This window comes from Myripristis murdjan, chromosome 16, assembly GCF_902150065.1.
Source record: "Myripristis murdjan chromosome 16, fMyrMur1.1, whole genome shotgun sequence".
NCBI lineage: Eukaryota > Metazoa > Chordata > Actinopteri > Holocentriformes > Holocentridae > Myripristis > Myripristis murdjan.
In genome coordinates this window covers 34,336,567-34,344,066 of record NC_043995.1, presented here as the reverse complement: position 1 = coordinate 34,344,066, position 7,500 = coordinate 34,336,567, and the positions used below count along the sequence as shown (strand labels likewise).

Genomic DNA, 7,500 nt, shown 5'->3' with positions numbered 1-7,500 from the left:
GTATTGAAACTGGGTCAGCTGCAGGTGCTCTAATTCTCAGGAGAAAAATTCAGTGATAAGAAATAAAAATATGTAAAAAGAAGTGTGTGCATTATGTATAAAGTTATAAAAAATAAGTGTTATGTCTAAATATGTGCATTAATCCTACAAAATATTAGAACAATAAATACAGAAATAGACAGAGTGTATGTGGAAAGTCTCCCTGTGTACAGCATGCAGAGGGTGTGTGTGTGTGTGTGTGTGTGTGTGTGTGTGTGTGTGTGTGTGTGTGTGTGTGGCTGGTACCTGTCTCCGAGCTGTACGCCTCGCCCACGTTGGTCAGCACGTCTTTGTAAATGAGTTTTTTGTTTCCTGACGTCGTCTTCTGCAGCCCGTTCCCGCCGAGCGACGCCGCGAACGCCACCTTCGGGACGTCTGGGGGAAAACGCAACGCGCCACCCCAAAATAAGAAGCAGCGTCTGAAAACTCTGACTGTCGCATTTAACAAAGCACAGCTTACATTTGATTAATTAATATGGAGCGGCATAAAGTTCATTTTTGTAACGCTTTAAAAAAAGTGTCATTTCAGCGCCGGCCTGTTCTTTTCTCTTCGTCAGTTCATTTTTCACACAGCAGGACGCAGGTAGAGGTCACTGACCTGCCAGGGCCTTCATCTCTTTCTCTGCTGCGTCCAACCTCTGTTTGAGAGCTGGAAACACACACACACACACACACACACACACAGTCCCAGTGAGCGGATGAAAAGGCATGTGATGTTGAGTCCCTCCGTAGTGAGACGACAAAAAAGTGAACAAGCCGTGTTGGAAAGCAGCAGGTGAGATAATTAATAGTCAATATGAATAATAACAAGAGAACCGAAGTCACTGTTCCATTTAAATGAGCCTGGTGCAGTAATGAAAGACAGAATCACTTCAACATTATTTATCTTTTTTTCTCGATTGATTTACAAAACAAACTGAACTGAAATCCCAAAAAGGCAATAGAAACCGAACTGTGGGTTTGCTGAACTGTTTCCACCGTTAATGCACACATAATAACATGTGGAGTGTGAAAGCCGCTGTGAATCCTCAGCGCATGAATCTGCCAGATGGACCTGGAGAATCGGCTCACCCAGGTTGAAGGTCTTCAGCTGGTTCATGGAGTCCTGCAGCTTCTGCATCTCACCTGCAGGGGCGCTCTCCACTGTCTCACCTGTGCGCTCACCTTCCTCCTGCCTGCGCCACACACACACACACACACACACACTTTATTTTAGCAGCAGTGCACTGAGGGGTCAGAGGTCAGCCGCCCCATCTGAACCTCTCGGCTCAGGTCTCGGTTTCGCGTGTTCAACGTTGGATTCTGCGTCTGTGTTGGAGTTTTCCACTTCCTCTGGATTTCTGGGAAACATTTTGAGTTTGATCCCAGACACTAAAATAGCAGCAGCTGCTGGACTTTGCGTTTGGTGTTGTGGAAGCGGCTCGGTGTTATAACTTAAAGAAACTCAAAGTGATGAGATTAAAATTGTTTAAGTAATCGCGTGTCTTGTGAATTCATCTTTTGAAAAATGAGACAGTTCCCTGGATTTCTTTCAAAAACATGCAGGGAACAAGGCAATTATTACATTAGGAAAAAAATTACTGGCAAAAAAATTACCATAACTTTAGCAAAGAAAAAAAAATCACTGGAACATAACTGACAAAAAAAATCACAAAAATTACTTTAACACAAGTAAAATACCAGCAAAAAAATGACCAGAATGTAAGCAAAAATATGACAAGAACAAGAACAGCACCAGAAAATTAGCAAAAAAAAAAATCACTAAATACAAGAAAACTATATTAATAATTACTAAACCATATATTTAAAGGTCAGATCAGTGATGCTTCTTGTTTTTAAAAAGCGTCTGAGCACCACCTGTCACAAGAGTTTAATTTAACTAATTTAAATTCTTCCTCCTCTGGAAGACCCTCGAGGACTTGAAAACCACCAGCCTCGGGTGTGTGACCCGAGGCTGGTGGTGGTGAAATGACGCTCTGGGTCTGAAGGATCTCTCCTGTCTCTACTTTTAAATCTAAATAATTTCAAATGGTGAAGACAGGAGGAGCTCACATGGGGAAGAGCAGGAAGCCGCTGAAGGTGCTGTGGTGGTTGCTGTTGTCCCAGATCTGCGTGTTCAGCCACAGAACCATCTTCAGCTTGTCGCCCTCCTCCAACAGCAGGGCGGCGCCGTTGGACGCCGTGTCGCTGCCCTCGCCAGACGGCTGCTCGTGGGCGATCAGCTGGATCTCGGCGCCGTTTTTGTAGAGCACGGCGCTCATTGGAAAGTCGGTGGGGCTGTTGGCTGTGAAGCGGATGTAGTAGACTCCACGGACTGGTGCCGTGAATTCACCTGAGGAGGGACGGGCGAGAGCAACAATGACCTTTTTTTTTTTTTAATCAAGGAAATGGATCATCTTTATTGTCCACAGATTTGGAAATCTGCCTTCAGCTTCACAAGTTAAAACCATCACAGTAAATCACAAAACATACAGGGGCCCCAGCACTAAGTGCTTTACAATACCGTGAAAAAACGAGAGAATAAAATAAACACAGGCAATTTAAAACAAGGAAATACTGCACCATAAAACCAAGCAATAAGCTGAAAAACAGGAAGCAAGGAAGGGTAACTTAGGGAAGCAAGGAAGACATAAAAAATGTAAAACAGGACATAAAAACAAAATACATGAAAGAACAGAATAAAAGAAAAATAAAAACGAAGCGTGACAATTAAAGTCGATGTTGAATTTATTGGTTTTCAGTCGTGGTTTCAAAACATCCGCAGAGCTCGCTGCAGTTCCTCCAGCCTCGGGGAGGAAAAAGTTAAAAACGTTTTCGCTGATGATTCTCTTATTTATGTGACAGTTTGTATTTTAAAAAACAGCAGCAGAGGATCTGAGAGGCTGTGAGGGATTATAAAACCACAAAGACTCAGTGATGCAGGCCGGAGCCAAACCATGAAGAGCCTGGAAACCAGCAGCAGGAGCTTCAGATCCTGACAGCCACAGGGAGGCGCTGCAGCTCAGCTCAGCCTGGACTCAGCTGCTCTCTGGTTCTGGTTAAAGATCTGAATTACTTGGCGTTTATCAGTGGATCAACAGACATGTTTCCAGTGTGATGCTGGTTACCAATTCAGCAGAGTTACTGCATTTACTATGAAAGACTTTTTGTGAAGGTTTTTGGCTGCTGCAGTGGCTCTATAGTGCCTCCCGAGGGCAGTTTGATGAATTCTTTACAGGGGATGAACAGGATCCGACAGTTTGTTCGGCTTTTTGTGTCACCTGCAGTTTATATTATTTACATCCTGGTTCTATCTCTTGACTGCCCATGTTTATAATTCTGGAGTCTCTTTTTTATTCTTAGACCCAGGTGGCCACACCATGTCCTCATATTAAAAGTTAAAACACTTTCAACAAGACGTCTTTAAACAGTGTCTAAAATTTCCTTTGTGATGTCATATGAATCCAGTTTCCTACTATATGAGCAAGGAAATTTTAGAATTTTAGAAGCCAGACTCATTTGCTAAACCCACCTTAGCTTAGTGTCTTTAATGGAGCCTTACTTGTGTGAATAGTTTACCAATCCATCCTACCTGTCTGAGAGTTGTAAGCCCCGCCCACGTTGGTCAGGACATCCTTGTATATGAGGTTTTTGTTGCCAGTCGTCGTCTTCTGGAGGCCGTTTCCTCCCAATGAGGCAGCAAAAGCCACCTTAGGTGTCTCTGTGTGATCAAAAAACCCTCTAATCATAAATTTCTCATTGACTCAGAAATTCCCAGGTAGCTTAAAATGCTAAGAATTCACGCCCATATACTAAGTAACATATATTTGTAGAGCACACTTAAACACAGACACACAAGTTATAGACATGACAACAAATTAAAGGGTTAGTGAGCCAAGAAGTCCAGTAATAAATGTGTCTTTACTCTATTTTTAAAAACAGAAGGAAGGAGCAATTAATCTAACATCTAACAGAAACTGGTTCCATGGCGGCTGCAGACGCTCTGTCGGCTGTTAGTTTGAGTCGTGACCATGGGACTATTAAGCGATTTGAAAGGAATCAGCAAGATCTTAAATTTAATCCTAAAATGGACAGGAAGCCAATGAAGAGAGGCTATAGGACTGGGCTGATGAGCTCCAGTCAGTAAAGACTGTGGGAAGCCCAAAGTAAAGGGAACTGCAGCAGTCCAGTCGTGATCTGATGAACACATGAAGAACTTTCCCACGTCATGGAAGGACAGAACTGGCTTGAGTTTGAATACGGTTCTTAACTGGAAGGAAGTATTTTTAACAACGGAACTGATTTGTTTGTCAGTATCAAAGGTAACACCAAGGTCTCCTGCGTGTGACTTCACATACGAGGTGAGGTGGCCTTGTTAACTGTCGAAATAGCTTCTGGACTAAAGATAATAACTGCAGATTTGTTTCTGTTTAACTGAAGGAAATTATTTCGTTAATGTCCTTTAGACGGTCCCGGAGAGGCTAGAGGGAACAGCTATGAATCATCTGCGTAAAAGTGACAGGATATGTTCTTGTTTCTGAGAACCAAGAGTTACCAAGAGGTGGCACATACAGACAGAATAAAAATGGCCCCAGGATGGATCCCTGAGGGACCCCATGGATGTTTTGAGCAGATGAAGAGGAAAACGGCCCTGTAGCCACAGAGAAAGTCTTGTCTTTGAGGATTTAAACCATGTTAGTGCTGTACCCTTAATACCCACCCACTGTTCGAGGCGAGTCATAAAGATGTCATGATATAGGATCTCCATGACAAAAACTGGAAACTACAGTAGTGTAAATCTTTCATCAGAGTCCTTTGCCCAGTCCATGGACAGAAGTTGTTATGTCACGTAGATACAGCATGAAGCATTCAGTCAGTATTCACTCTGAGCTGCAACATTTGGGATCTTTGGTCATTTGGTGTCACGGTACGTTAGATTTCTCACCTTTCATTGCCTTCAGTTCCCTCTCCGTCGCCTCCAGACGCTCATACAGCGCTGAAAACATGATAAGACAATTTAACAAACAGCAACCACCTGAGACTCAGTACCTCCTCTGAGCCCCACCCACCCTGAACATCCCGAACCAGAACACCTAATTTTTTTTTTTTCCCCAGTGCATTTACTTTGTCTTGGACTCTCTGTGTGTAATGGTGATTTGTGAAGCTGCCTACAGCAGCTTTAAATGCACACACAACTTCCTCTGACCGTTGCAGTAAGTTATCCCTGCCAACATGCTCGCAATATATAATTACACACAACACAAATTAAAACACGACTGCTTTGACTAAATAAACAAAATCTACAAAGCTGAAAAAAGGGACTTATTGTAGATATGTGTACAAGAATACTTTGACTATGTAATTCAGGTGGAAACACTGTAGAGCTTGAAGCAGAGAGCGAGCCTTACCAAATCTCTCCATCCTCAGCTCCTCCATGGCGGTCTGAATTTTCTGCAGCTCGGCCGGGCTGGCGGTGGGCTGCGCCCAGCCGGGCAGCACCACGCAGGCCAGCGCCAGCAGCGGCAGGAGGGGGAGGCGTCGCGACATCGTCAGGCAGGAGTAGAGCAGCAGGAGGCTGGATGACCACTGTCCTGTGGCTTCTTATAGAGACCCAGGCTTATATATAGACAGGCACACGCACACACACACACACACACACACACACACACACACACACACACACACACACAGTCTCTGTACGTCTGGTCATCTACCTCGATTGATTTCTTTCTCTGCTTTTCCCTGAGTCAGTGTTTGATTCATGTGAGGGGTCACTGCTGCAGGATCGTACAGAAAGTGTTACGAAAGGCTTGAGCTGCACCTTAAAAAATGGTTTGTTTTGTTGTTTTCTCTCTGGTGCTGCAAAAAGTTGAACTGCAGCAAGACAGGACTAACACAAAGAAAGGAATTTAGAAGGTCTGGGACGATGTGTTTATCTCCCAATTTGATGTTATCACGATACTTGGGTGCCTACAAGTATTGTGATTCTACAAGTATTGTGATTTCATATTATGATTTATTGCAATTTTAGTTTTTTGAATTCTCTTCTAGTTTGTGTCTGTAAAGTTAGATGTGGCTGTCATTCTCCTAGAGGTCACTAGAGGTCATTTTCTCCAGCGACATCCAGTTTGACAAAATGCTCTGCCTGCAGTGAAATGGCTGCTATGGGGGCCAACATCATCACACAGGAATCAAATGTGGCTCATTGAATCCACAAGAGTCTCAGCTTTCCAGTCAAAGCAACTGATGCAGCTCCAAGACTGTTTAGGCCCCAGTCTGCACACACACACCATTTTACAACAGGCCACAAGAACACATGTGGACTGCAGGCTTTGGGGCCCAAACTGCATGGGATTAGCAGAAGGTGGGCGTGTCTGCAGAGGGGAGAGAACCCATTTTCATTCACACATCTGGAGGTCAGAGGTCAAGGGACCCTGCTGGAAACAGACATGACAGATTTTCCCTCAACAAAATTTAGTTGAACTTGAGTGTGATATTTAGTCACCTTGCTGACAGCCTAGCATGAGTTCAGTAATTAAAAAAAAAAAAAAAAAAAAAGATCAGAAAGTTTTGTAAAAAGTTAATTGCGATACTAGAGTACTTTTTATTGATTTTTATTGTTTACTTTTTTCTCACCCATAGAACTGAGACTGGAGTTTGGATTATAGATATTTATATTAGTTGCATCACAGTGCTGTGCAGATAAAAATAAAACGTACTGAAGTGAAGACATTCCAGTCTATGTTGGACTTTCCTCAGTGCAAACACAGCGATGCGTAATGATGAGTCACCCTGTTCAGTATCTGGGTCACTCACACAAGCTGCACCCAGTCAGCGATGTAAGGCCTGAACACCATGAAGCCAATCCCCAGCAGATCAGGTCATTACTAACAAAAGGAAATCATAATTCCATAGCACCAACACATTCTCACACACATGCTGTTATGTGCACATGGAGATGTTGGTTTGTATACTGACACACACTGGTATGAGATTGAGGGCTCTGTCCCCCACCTGACTTAAAGCGGCTCTGAGCGCCACTCAGGTGTCTTTTCTAGTGTCCAAGTGGCTCAGGTGTCCCCGTGCAGCGCCCCCTTGTGGAAACAGCAGAGTGTCTCCTGTCCCTCTGAGCTCCATGGGCGTGTTGCTCTGAAAATGAGCTGACCTCAGAGCAGTGTTTCTGCGCTGCTGAAAGTGACTGAGCAGCAAACAGCAGCTCTGAGGTCAGTGCTGCAGGTCTCTCTGCTGTCTGAAGCTCATCATCAGACAGTGATGGTGGCCTCCATAGGGGGCGCCGGCGAGCATTTGCTCTGCTTGTCCCACACACAGGGCAGGGACGCTGCTTCACCTCAGGGAGCTCAGATGGAGTCCTGATCTGCTCGGGAGCTTTCACTCCGTCTCCTTCCTTCTTACCTGGAGAATCCTCCATTAGAACAGCAGCCCACCAAGGTGTGACACACCGGGCTGTTAGAGGGGACGGGA

At 44.3% G+C, this 7,500-nt stretch overlaps 1 protein-coding gene across 4 annotated transcripts in view; it reads left to right on the top strand.

Annotated features, from left to right (window-relative positions):
* Positions 1-7,500, top strand: part of slc4a7 (solute carrier family 4 member 7) — a 58,176-nt gene that overhangs the window by 38,317 nt on the left and 12,359 nt on the right. The gene's annotated exons all lie outside the window — the stretch shown is intronic.